The sequence below is a fragment of the Eutrigla gurnardus genome (genome assembly GCF_963514095.1).
Source record: "Eutrigla gurnardus genome assembly, chromosome: 3".
In the NCBI taxonomy this organism is placed as follows: Eukaryota; Metazoa; Chordata; class Actinopteri; order Perciformes; family Triglidae; genus Eutrigla; species Eutrigla gurnardus.
In genome coordinates this window covers 4,248,233-4,261,624 of record NC_139917.1, presented here as the reverse complement: position 1 = coordinate 4,261,624, position 13,392 = coordinate 4,248,233, and the positions used below count along the sequence as shown (strand labels likewise).

Genomic DNA, 13,392 nt, shown 5'->3' with positions numbered 1-13,392 from the left:
ATCATCTTTTTACATATTTTTTTCCTTCAATAATAAACAGTTGAACAACAGAGTTAACTGAGTGAAGCCTCCATTCAGTGGATGTCTCACAGCGATACATGACAGAGAACAATCCTGTTCAACATGGAGGTTGAATTTGTTTCCTTCCATCGTTATTGAACCACAATGGTGTAACCAGGCTCTTGTTTTCAACTTAGTCTCATGGCAGGTTTTAGAAGTTTCTAAATGTAATCGACTGGTTTTACCGTGTGTTGTGTTGTTGTGAAGTGATGGTTTTCCTGAATTATGTTTTTTGTTGCGGAACATTCGTTTTTTCATAAAAACTACATTTTATTTTGTTGCCTAAACCTAATGTTTGTTTTGTTGCCTAAACCTAATGTTTGTTTTGTTGCCTCAACCTAACGTTTGTTTTGCTGCCTAAACCTAACGTTTGTTTTGTTGCCTAAACCTAATGTTTGTTTTGTTGCCTCAACCATAACTTTGTTTTGTTGCCTAAATCTAACGTTTGTTTTGTTGCCTAAACCTAATGTTTGTTTTGTTGCCTCAACCTAACTTTGTTTTGTTGCCTAAACCTAATGTTTGTTTTGTTGCCTCAACCTAACTTTGTTTTGTTGCCTAAACCTAATTTTGTTTTGTTGCCTAAACCTTAAACATTGCTATTATTTATATAATGTATGTGTGTTTGATTGTGTGAGCTATTGCAGTTGTTTCTATGTTTTTATCTATGAATGTGTGGTTTAAGCACTTTGCTGGAGCAGCGCTCCAATTTTCGTTGTATTTTTAATGCAATGACAATAAAGGCATTCTATTCTATTCTTTTCTATTCTACACCAATAAATTAAATATCTTGATTTTTTCACAAACTACCGTGAGACTATATTTAACCCCCATGAAGGCAACCAGAAAAAAACATCCACACACCCTCAGACGGACGGAAACTGAGCGAACTGGCAGCGAGACTGATACACGCATACGAGGAAGGCTTCGTGCCACAGCAGGGGGGTATTCCAGAAAGGAGGTTAAATAAACTCTGAGTCTATCCCTAAACTCTGAGTTGACTTACTCTGAGATGGGAAACTTTGAGTATCCGGTTCCAGAACAGCTGATCTGAATTAGTTCAATCAACTCTGAGTATGTTCACCTCGAGTTACGCGCGTGCACAACCACTATAAAAAGCCATCGCCAATGGAGCCCTGATCCCACGAGTGTCACCATGACAACACAAAAAAAGCGATCGAGTTATTTCACTACAATGGAGCTGGAGGTACTAATGCAGGCATATGCAGAATATGACCACATATTTCGCCGAAAATCTAACACCGCTGCAGCGGCAAAGGAGAGAGAGACGGCATGGGAGGAAATTGCTGCCCGAGTGAACGCGTAAGTTTGAACTATTCTATTTATTTAACATTTAACTGTAAGAACGTAGCACATGGGCGCAGTTATGAATGTAAAAAGGAATAAAATCTGATTTCCATTTAGGTGCAGTCCAGCAGGGGAAAAAAGGACTTGGAAGCAGCTAAAACTGAAATATAAAAACATCATTCAAAAAGGCAAGACATGTTTTGCGTGCGGCATGTGAGATTGCACCTCACTTTGATTTTCTTTTTTTAATTATGAAAGAAAAATATTAATTCAGTGGCTACTTCAAATAGTAATGTAAACCCCTAACCAAATTCTGTTTTAACACGTCCTTCCACTTAATACACCAATTAGTAGATTAAAACTTGATGCAATGTTTACACATTTTTATTTTATATGTAGGCTACATTTAAAATATGACGATGTGTAGAGGAACACTCAAAATACTAAGTTAAAAAAAAATAACATTTGAGTTCTGCTCAGCCAACAGAAAGAAGGCAGAAGCCCGAAAAACAGGTGGAGGGCCACCTCCACCACCTCTGACAGAGGCTGAGGAGATGGCCCTCAGCCAAAACTATGGCCGACCGGTGGCTGAAGGCATCCCTGGGGGAAGCTCATCTGACCCTGTCACCCACCAGGACACAAGTGCCTACATCAGATGCAAGTACACACTTGTGTCTTTTAAAAAAATAAAACATTTCTTAGAAAAACACATCCATCTATCCTACTTTTAAAATCTATATATCTATATCTATCCCCACCCAACAGTTGAGGATGGTGTCATCTGCTTAGTTCAGCCTCCAACTGAAACAGTTGAACACCCTGCAGCTGTAAGTATTCCATACTCAGATCTTGATCAGATGGTAGCTCAAAGTAATCTGAAACAGTTTCTTTTCCTGCATCACAGGAGGAGGAGGAGGAGGAGGAGGAGGATGGTGACGATGGTGATGAAGAAACGCTGTCTGCTGCCACAGGGAGAGATCCAGAGAGGCCTACTGAAGTGTGTCTTAATATTATGTATAGCTACTGGCAGTGTTCTACCCATTCACATTCCTTTACATTGTCGAGTGGAATATAGTTTGACATGTAACCTACACTGAAGTGATGAGCACAGAGAATGGACAAACAACTAGCACATTCTTGTCCTTCAACAGAACATAGCTGGGCATCGTGAGGAGGGTCCATCAACTTCCACAGCACAGCTTGATACAGTGAGATTTTTGGTCAATACCATGTTAAATCTGTATGTAGAACTGTAGCAATTAAATGTTGTACATATGTTTCCCAGTTACCAGTGAAGGAGTTATACAGAGTGCACCTCATGAGGACTATTAAAAAAACAGAAAAGGAAATGGTTTACCTGGATCGCAAAATAAGAAAAACAGACCTTGAAATTCTCTTACTGGAACGCCAATTGAGGTGGGTGCATTGGTGAAATAGGTGAATATGTTAATGGTTGGAGCTAGATTACAAATCCTAACTGTTGCTTTTATACTTATAGGGAATAAAGAAGATCCAAATAACACATGAATTTGTCTTTATTTGACTGTTTCAAGCAAAGTAATTTCTGCTTATGAGATCCCTGACAGCCCTTCCATCCCGGACATCTGCTGCAGGGTGGATGGGGTGTTCATCCTCAGGGTCATTTCTTTGTAGGGCAGGGTGTTGCTCTCCTCTAATAGTTGCAATATTATGGAGAACAACACAGGCCACAATGATGTCACATGCCCTCTCTGGGGTGACCCTGAGCTTACGCAGGCACTGGAACCGGGATTTGATTATGCCAATGGTCATCTCAACCCGGGCTCTAGTCCTGCAGTGGGCCACATTAAAACGTTGTTGTGGCCCTGGCTCAGGGTCAGGGTAAGGGGTCATGAGAGAGGGCTGGCAGGGATAGCCTCGATCTCCCAGTAGGTAGCCATCAAATTCTCCTGAAATTATAGTGGACACAGTTGAGTGCATTAAAAGGGGAGACAAAAGAACATTTGTACAAAGCTTTAGCTTCCTTACCACGTGCAAATCTGTTGCTCAGGCTACACTCCCGGTAGATCCGGGAATCATGCACGGAGCCTGGCCACTTGGCTTCTACATTTGTTACGATGTAGGCTGCATCACATATGATCTTCACAATGCAGAGGATAATATGAGTTACTTGTATTGTACTGTATATATTTTCTTATACATATTTTTTTAAAAGATGGTAGGTCATATACCTGGACATTGATGCTGTGAAAGGACTTTCTATTCACATAATCCCCTTCATTGTTTTTAGGTGCAGTAATGGGAATTTGTGTCCCATCTATGCACCCTATCACATTTGGAAGCCCTGCAAAATGACATCTGATTAAGCTACTGACCCCACTCTGAGGTCGCAGCAGAATGTATATCATAATTTAAAAAAAACAAACAAATTCTACATCAGTCACCTGCAATCCTGTGGAATTCCTCTTTGATGTTTCTGACAGGTTTGTGTCCGGGGAACACCACCATCATTGGTAACAGACTTTTCAGCGCGAGGGTAACTTTTCTCACCGCTCTACACACTGTTGCCTTTCCCAAATTCTCTGCATCCCCAATATTGTAAAGGAAACTACCATTGGCAAAAAAACGTAGTGCTATGCATAAAATCTGCAGTGACGTGAGCGCACGTCCGCGGTGTGTGAGATTGGCTATGTATGGCCAGAGTATGTTCTCAAGATAAATTATACTGTTGGATGAAAAACGATAGCGTTCAAAAATAAATTCCTCAGGAAATGACAGGACATCGATCCTGGGTCGGAAGATTCTCTCGCGACGTAAAACATTCCGAATTATTTGCGCTTCGACGTCTATCGGATTAGGAATGAATGGACAATCCATGTCAGCTTTGTTCATGTGGGAGGAGACGGGTAGAAACTCAGAGTCTCTTCAAGTAAACCTGCCAGCGAGCAGGTTATGTTCACAGAGTCTGTTACCATGGTGACTGACTCAGAGTTTCAGTTACCTCTCTCTCTGGAACGGAAAACCCAGAGTTTCCCTCATCTCAGGGTTAACTTACTCTGAGTTTTCACATAACCCGCTTTCTGGAATACCCCCCAGGTCATCGTTTTTTTTGTTTTTGTTGACTATTAGTTTCAGCTTGGATTCCCGAATAAACTATGTAAATTATGATATCTTAAGGTTTTGTTGTGAGTTTCTAAAGCCGAATCCTGCTAATTCATCGTGATACAGGGTGGGAGTGGTTTGCAGTGGAGGTGTTGCTGTATGCATGTTACTGTCTGACTAACTGAGCTGTTTCTGTAAAGAGCTGCTTTGGGTTTCGTTTGTTTGTTCTTGTGAGGCTGAGAAAGAGAAACAGAGCACGAGAAACCAAACACAACAACGCTGATCCTCCACAACGCTGATCCTCCACCCTCGTGTTTGATCTGCTGCTTTACGATCAAACACTAAAGTGGGATTTTCTCCTGGTACCAAGTCAATACACCAAGCAGATGGAACGGCCACTTACTTAATGTGAATCAAAAGGGGAGGATAAAGGTTCAATAGTGTTTCTTTAAAGGTCCCATATTATACTGTTTTTCATCAATTCCACACAGCTGTCAGAGGTCTAACAACACTGTATTTCAATATGCATTGGCCCAAACCAGGCTGTTTCTGTGTCTGCACCTTTAAATGCTAATGAGCTCCGTCTGTCATCGTCTACTTGGAGAGAGACAGAGAGGATGCAGCTTACGCTAGCGATAGCATGCACCAATGTTTACGTGGGTGTATAGCTATGGCTCGCCTATGTGGCTCAGGTGAAGTTGCTGGGTCCCGTATGGTTGGGACAGATCCTTTTACGATGGTCAGTGTCGAGGCAAAGCCAGCTTTGTACTGACCCTCGTTACTGAAGCAGTCCGATGTGAAGTGGACTGGTTACCTGTCTGTCTCTACATGTCGGCCCTTTAGAACTGGAGGTTGCCGCCTGTTTCCAGCACAAAAAGCAAGTGAGCTGTTGCAGCGTGAGCACCAGAGGAGGCCTGTGGTCCGAGTGTTGATGTGATTCACACAGCTGGGTTTGGGAAGGCCTGACCCCTAACAGACCCTCAACAACACAGCGGAAATCACTTGTGTCTCTGTAAGACCCTCCCATAGTCCATAACATGTTGCTTTACAGGAATGTAAATGCAGTGAGACAGGACAGCAGAGAGGGACAAAGTAGGGGGAGTGTTAACCTCTGTATGTGCTTGTATACTTTAGGGTGCACGTGTTTATATGTTGTACTGCAAGTCTGTCTGCACACACACGTCTTTTACAACTGCAGTGTTGGTTTAATGAGGGCCGGTACGTATCTGTGTTTCAGCAAGAAGATGTCAGGAGGAAAGCATGAAATAACAGAGTGAAATTCAGGCTTGGAGTCTCCCCAGGGAGGGGGGGTAGTAGTCAGACTCTTTGGTCTGTAGCCAGGACCACTACAGGAAGACTGTTTCCCCGTCTCTTCACTGCTCTTTGTGTCTGCTTCTGTCTGCCATCACTGAAATTCTAATTATCATCATACAGGTCACTTTGCTTTCTTTCTTTATATCTGTCTGTGTGTGTCTGTGTGTGTGAGTTGAAAATGTACCCTGACACACACACACCCACACACACAGACACAGAGGTTATTGTGAGTTAAGTCCTTTACACACCAGGAGCATGAAGAATAAACGACAGGAAGATGCTGAATACTGACTGGCAAATAGAATATGTCTAGGGCTTTGTTAGAGAGGCTAAGTCCCGCCCCTTCTGGTGGCGACCTTAATTTGTAAAACATGTACACTAGTCAACGACGAGAGACAAATACATTTTTGATCCTGTTTGAAGTTTACCAAGAATTACACAAATGACTTTGGTCGACAATTATTTTTCAAATCCAGAAAGTCTCAGTTTGTCGTAGTATCATTTGGTTTGTATGTCACCAACACGGCCATTAGCTTGGCTTGCTAGCTAACTAGCTAGCTTATCTAGATTCCATAACAAATGTAACGTTATCTTAGCTGATGTGTTTTATCCAGCAACCTGTTGTTAGTGTGAGTAACGTTACATCTTGGTACCCAACACACACAGAGACCTGTTGTTATAGTAACGTTACATCCTGGTACCCAACACACAGAGAGACCTGTTGTTATAGGAACGTTACATCCTGGTACCCAACACACAGAGACCTGTTGTTATAGTAACGTTACATCCGGGTACCAAACACACAGAGAGACCTGTTGTAAGTGTGAGTAACGTTACATCCTGGTACCCAACACACAGAGAGACCTGTTGTTATAGTAACGTTACATCCTGGTACCCAACACACAGAGAGACCTGTTGTTATAGTTGTTGGGACCTAACCGTTAGGACTACACAATGCGGCCTACAAAGCCTACACAATGCGGCCAGACAAAGGGACAAAGGAGATAAAAAACTACAACCACCATTTTAGTGTCACCTCCACCTGGTCGCGAGATCTGACGTCACACAACTGGGGCCCTATTGGCTGACAACTGCATGGGACTCCAGGGGGTCCCCCGGACCAGCCGTGAGCTATAAATCCCGGCGTCACCAGATCCCTCTCTCTCTCCAAAGTAACTCGCATTACGCCAGGAGGTGAACATAACGTCTGCAGCGTTTTCCTTTGTCCTAGGCCGCAGTCTTTCCCCCAAACTCGCTGGACGAGCAACAGACTGTTTTACCCCTCTTTTTCTCTACTCGTTTTATTTTTCTTTTGTTTATCATTTTGGATCCCGAGGAGACCATCGTGACAGCGCGACTCTCCCGTTCCCCGCGGTAAGAAGAAAAACTTTCTTCATCCCAGCTGCCAGCAGAACGGATAACTCGACCCGTCTTTGTCTGAAATCAGCTGACTAAATCGCCGAGCCCCGCGATTGTTCATCATCTCCCTGCAGAAGGAAGAATAACTAACGGTTTTCTTCAACCAATTGGATCCGGCGCTGAACGAGCGCCTACAAACTACCGTCCGTTGCCGGCGTCAAGGAACGCCATCACCGCACGGGACGAAACCCTCACATCGACGCATCTCGCATCGACAAAAGTAAGAGGCTATTTGTCTGGGCAGAAGCAGAGATTCGATAGTGTAGGACATGCTTGTAATTCTTGTTAATGTGTTTTAAGTTCTGATCGCGGATCGCCGAGTCCGTTTGTTCATGTGCTGCTGTATGTGAATGCTGATCGTGTACCCACGCAGCTGGGTTGATTTCTGTAACAGTGTTTTCGACTAACCTCCGCCATATTCGCGAGCTCAGAAAGCCTCTACTATCAGTTAAAAGACCGGTCTCGCGGAATAAACGCCAGTTCATTCACGCGAGCCCGTGTGATAGCGGCACGGCTTCTGTCCCTCAGAATATCGCTCGCGCATTCTCTCTCTCTTTGTTTGTGTCCCGCTAACACACACACACACATACACGCCGCACACACGTGTCCTAAGCCAGCTGTTCCCGGCGGACGCTAGGGACATAGCTACATCCTGTGGCTACATACGGCCATCTCTCCCCCTCTCTCTCCCTCTCTCGCTACGCCATCTGACGTCAGTGGCTGCGCCCCTGAACGCTGCGAGGAATAGCTCCACCTCTCTCTCTCTCTCTTGCTACCCCATCGGACGTCAGTGGCTCCGCCCCTGAACGCTGCGAGGAATAGCTCCATCTGGTGGCCGCACATAGCCATCTCTCTCTCTCTCTCTCTCGACACGCACGCACACACACGCACACGCACATGCACACGCACGCACGCACACACATACGCACACACACACACTCCACGTGTGTCTCTCCCTTCGTTCAGCTTAGCTTTGTGTGTTAGGTAGTTAGGTAATAAGGCTTTGTTAATTGCAGTGTTATTGATTGTGATCATTATTACTGATTTTAATAAATCTTATTATGTTATAACTAGCCGTCTCTTGTGCTTGTTGTGTATATGTCACTGGATAACAGCAGGTTGTGAAGGCTAGTGCTTGAATTTCACGCCTTCTTAATTGTTAGATTGTTTTTATGCTTCCATGCCAATGATCACGATGATTGGCATGTGAGTATAAAACCTTTATATTGAGACTGAATACAGTTTTAGGTTATCTTTTCCCTGATCCCAGGGTGGTGCCCCGTTTATTCATGATTATATCATGATAATATATTAAATATAATTATTAATACCGATAATCATATTGATATTGATAGTTAACTGTTGATAACCAAATCTGCTCCTGCTACAACCCCAACATAGTAACGTTACATCCTGGTACCCAACACACAGAGAGACCTGTTGTTATAGTAACGTTACATCCTGGTACCCAACACACAGAGAGACCTGTTGTTATAGTAACGTTACATCCTGGTACCCAACACACACACTTTATTTTTTTTCAACCGAGGCATTTTGAGGGCCGGTTCGGAGCCGGTGCCCAATCGCGAACCAGTTCTTCCTGTTTCCAAGGACAAAGAACCGGCTCTCGGCCAGGAAAACTGGTTCCAGAGCGGCCCCAACTCTTTGCTAGTCGTGGGCACGTTTGTGGGCCCTAGTTTCGTAGACCAGGCACAGTCAGCTCTCTGCGCACCTGCGCCACGCCGACGGGGTGTGTCCGCCTGGACTTTGTAAGTTTCGTGCACCGCGCAGGCTCGCGCAGGCACACCTCCCGTCTCGCCAACCCGCGCAATTGGGAAAGAGGGAGGAGAAGAAGGCGTGAGTGGGAGACGAGGAGGAGACGAGGCGTGGACTGGGATTAATACAGCCGATTCAGATCTTCACCAATCAAATGAGCTCCTCTCCTCACCTTTAATGCGTTAGGGGAGGTTCAGTGCAAGTTCCGTCACTTGACAACCCGATGACAGAAGCAACGCCGCCGCTCCCACCACGCGCATCACGCGCTGTGCGTGCGTATCATAATAATAACAATGCCGATATTATAAAAAACAGGAGAGAGAGAGGGAGATGTTTTGGTCCGAGAGGCTGAGCTTCCGTTACGCGTGCCATCCGCCTTTGATCTGACGTCAGATGTGACGGGAAAATCTATAGATATAAATTCACTTGTTGATTCAATTAGTTGCATTAAATAGTGTTTGTTGTGATTATTTATTGCATTTAAATGTGCCTGGAACTGTGGAAACCTGCCTGTGAGGTCTCGGTGACGTGTGCGCACTGCGCGCCGTCAGCCAAACTTCCACTCCGCCAGCTGTAATTCGCCTTGAATGAATGGACTTTATTTGCGCCTTGCGCCGAGAGTAGACCAGGTTGGAGCTGGCGGGCTTTCGGCGAAGTCTCGGCGAAGCTTTTTGCCACGAAACTTCCGCTACGCCAAGTGAATCTGTGACGCCTCCCCCTGCTGCGCCGCCACACCCATCTTGGCGCAGGCGATCCACCAAACTGCCAAAGTGACCGTGCGCAAGGCTGCGCGGGTCAAAACTTGCATTACGCCGGCTCCGCCACCCTCCGGCGCCCTGCGCTGCGCCATGAAACTCGGGCCCTGTGATTAAACCGCTGTTCTCTGGTTTGTGTTTGTAGAGCTGTCGGACATTGGCGATACTGAACGGAGGTCCAACCTGCAGATGACTAAACATCAAACACTTTGATCTATTGGTCACACACTGTTCTACACTTTAAAAAATGTTTAAAAAATGTTAGTATTTTGTGTATTTTATTGTTATTGTATTATTTGCCAAAATAAACACTTTTTCTGAAGAGACATGTCTGCTATGCTTGAAATGAGCGCTGCGGGAAAACCTCAGACGTATACAGTGACGTAATGACGTGGCTCTCTGGGCCGGTGGAAACGCAAACAGGTTCCCAGAAGGTTCGCAAGTTGAACCAACTGCGAACCAGCACGGGCACCGGCCCGGTTCTTGAACTAGGTTAGCGTTGGTGGAAAAGGGGTAAGAGAGACCTGTTGTTATAGTAACGTTACATCCTGGTACCCAACACACAGAGAGACCTGTTGTTAGTGTGAGTAACGTTACGTGGGTCTTCAGGTGGGAACCCTTCTTCATTGGTGTTTCATTGAAAGGCCCACGACACCTCCAAAGGGCTCAACGGTGACACCTTGTGTCCCAGATGTGCCCCCCTCTGCTTTTACCCCTCGATGGTCATTTTGCAGCAAAGTTGGAGTACTTTCTCTTAATCCATAGCCAGCTGCTGCTTCGTTCGCCATCATCTGACAAGATGACATAAGAAGCTTGGTTGTGGACGTGGCAACAAATCCTCTACACCCAACCTCAACTGGAAGTAGCTGGGCACGCCAGCCACTTGTTCAGCCTCAGTTGCTATGTCGGAGTACTTCAGTCGCTTACGCTCATATGCTTCACCAACTGCAGCTTCCCATGGTACAGTTGGTTCCACGATGAAAAGCGACTTCTGAGAGGTTGACCACAAGACCAGGTCCGGCCTAAGGTTAGCTGTAATGATCTCAGGTGGAGAGGTGAGTCTCTGGTCTAAGTCAACCTGCATTCTAGTCGAGGTGAAGTCTGAACAGGTGAGTCTTGAGCCTTTTTCGGAAAATGGCAAATGACTCAGCTGTCCTGACATTAGTCGGGAGTTCGTTCCACCACTGAGGCGCCAGAACAGAGAAGAGTCTGGACTTTGCTGAGCGACATTTGTTTGATTTCAGCGATGGTGGTACCAGCCGGCCAGCTGAAGTAGAGTTTCAGTTTATGAAATCAGTTTATGATCACCTGATGAGAAATAAGAATACAACTCCTTTTTAGTAATTTATTCTATAAAGAGTCCAAAAACAGGCTAGCAGTCGCTACAGACAGACTGTAAACAGACAAAGTCTAATAAGTCAAAGCCATCGCAAACAGGGTGTCCAAGCGGACCGCATCACCGACATACAGCTTCAGAGCAAACTATCTGGCCAGATAGGGGCAGACTCCTTAAGAGTCTGACCAAGTCTTCAGTCTTGAGAAGGGCTTTTTATACAGTTGTTTGTGATGTGTCATCAGAGAAGCATTGTATCCGTTGTTTGTGTAGACGGAGAACTTTGTCCAGAATGTGGTGTTTGAACCACTCATCAGTGTCCATAGATCCATATTGACTTGCCAGCTGTGCTGGTGTCACAAGATGCATTTTACGACTCATGTAACACATGACATGACATAAGTGCAGAATACAGGTTACCTCATGACACACATGGAATAGTATGAGTTAAAACTACTCAAACTACTAATTATACTATAATGAACTACTAAATGAAAAATTCCCATCACAATGATGAAGCTGATTTGGCTTCCTTCCATCTCCCAAAGATCTTTCCATTTGAGCTTTTGATGTTCCTGGTTTCCCAGCTAGTCCATTGGCCCTGTTTGGACTGCGAGACTGCCTACCTGAGCAACCACCAGCTTTCTCCTCTGGGTCGATGTTGCCTTGTGCCATGTGGGTCGACATGTCCCAAGTCCGAACCCACCTCTTCCATGCTGCACCTGTCCTACAATGTCTCCATGCCTGAGAGCAGATTTTGCTTGCTGTACGTCCTCAGATGGGATCCTTTTCCTCCCAGTTGCCAGTCTGGGAGCAGCCACTCGGATCTTGTCATCTTGCCACTCAGTCAGGGTCATGTTCAGCCTCACTTTGGTGCATTTAAACTCCTCTGTGAAGCTAGAGACAGGCAATTCCAGGGCACCGTGTCCATACATGCCGATGTTGCTGAGGCAACGCGGGAAGCCAAGCCACTTTTTGATGTATGAACTGACTGTCTTCCTGCAATGAACAAAAGTAAATAAAAAAGCAGCTAAAGCTTGATGATGGACACTGAGTGGGAGGAAGAAAAACATGAGTGGATACAGAGGGAGGTGACGTGGGAACCCATGTTGGGTTCGTGCTCCAAACTCGTCAGTGTTGTTATTTGGTTTCAATGTGCCTTCCCCCTCGCCGTGTAGACCACAAACACATGGTGATGACGTTTCTCACAAGAGTTTCTACTCAGAGTCATCAGCGCTGCTAATGAGCTGCGGTGAGACGCCATTACAGAAGAAACAAATGCTGGAACGAAACAGGAGACAGTACAACTGGTTCATTTTATAAAATAGAATGACATCCTCTGGATGTCTGAGTCATTAAGGCTCACCATACGAAAGAAAGTCATTGTGGTCGCTTGTATCCGCCATCTCATGCTTTTGGCCACCACCCAAAGCTTGTGGCCATAGATGAGGTTTAGAATGTAGATGGACTGTTAAATCGGGAGCCTTGCAGCTCATATCCCTCTTTACCACAAATGTCTGGTACAACGCTTGAACGCACCAAACCATCCATCTCACTCGCCATATCAAGCCTCTGCTTAGGGCAGTGACTCACACATACTGAACCTCTAAAATGTTTTAACATCTGTTATCCTTGGGGTCAATTTGACCCCACATAATTTAATCCTCAAGAATATTATTACAATCCAAATTGTTACCAAGGTTTATGCTTCAGTGTTTCTTTGTTGACAACCTGAATAACCCATGAAATAAAACATAACCCACCCTCCCACCTGTTTATACATCCAGAATACATATTGACTATCGAAAAATAGGCAAATCATGAAAAACACTGACATTAGCAGCACTAAGTCGACCCGATCCTTCAAGTGGGGAGGTGGACTAGAGAACTTTCCATTTTTGGAAGTAAACACATTTTTTTTGTAAATGGTTCCAAAGTGTGTACAGGACATTGAAAAAATATCATGTTCATTTTATGTTTACCTTTTGGCCCCCATTCAATGAGGAAAAGTCAGTGAATATCAAGCCAAACAAATGGTGTTTAACCCTGTTTTTAGAGACGTTAAACATTGAATGGCATCAAATTGACCACGAGGATAACGGGAGGGCTACAATGTGAACCCATAAAAACGTGATACATATGATAATTTCCTTGATGAACAGAAATGTTTGTAAGTTTCTATATCAGAGCAGCTTTAACTGCTGTTTGTTTTCGGCGATGGAGAGGACTGAGATAAAGCTGGAGCCTTGTATGCTGTTTTTTACGCTTGTGTGTACACAACATATGCAGACGTGCAACGTGTTTGTGTGTGTTTTCGTTTGCGTCTGTGCGGACAGAAGCAGCGTGAGG

General features: G+C 44.8%; 2 long non-coding RNA genes across 5 annotated transcripts; one reads left to right on the top strand and one right to left on the bottom strand.

The window, feature by feature from the left end:
• The first annotated feature begins 1,017 nt into the window (after positions 1-1,017).
• LOC311011663 lies at positions 1,018-2,794 on the top strand. 4 transcript variants are annotated; one of them, XR_014596922.1, is made up of 5 exons: positions 1,018-1,380; positions 1,483-1,553; positions 1,846-2,022; positions 2,131-2,192; positions 2,282-2,794. It is a non-coding gene; the product is annotated as an uncharacterized lncRNA (long non-coding RNA). The 4 variants fall into 4 exon arrangements; XR_014596921.1 differs by lacking the exon at positions 1,483-1,553; XR_014596923.1 differs by having other exon boundaries at positions 1,018-1,553.
• Positions 2,795-2,943: 149 nt separating this feature from the next.
• Positions 2,944-4,016, bottom strand: LOC311010696. The gene is made up of 3 exons (XR_014596822.1): positions 3,576-4,016; positions 3,373-3,484; positions 2,944-3,293 (listed from the first exon to the last, which is right to left on the bottom strand). It is a non-coding gene; the product is annotated as an uncharacterized lncRNA (long non-coding RNA).
• Between the last annotated feature and the right edge of the window lie 9,376 nt (positions 4,017-13,392).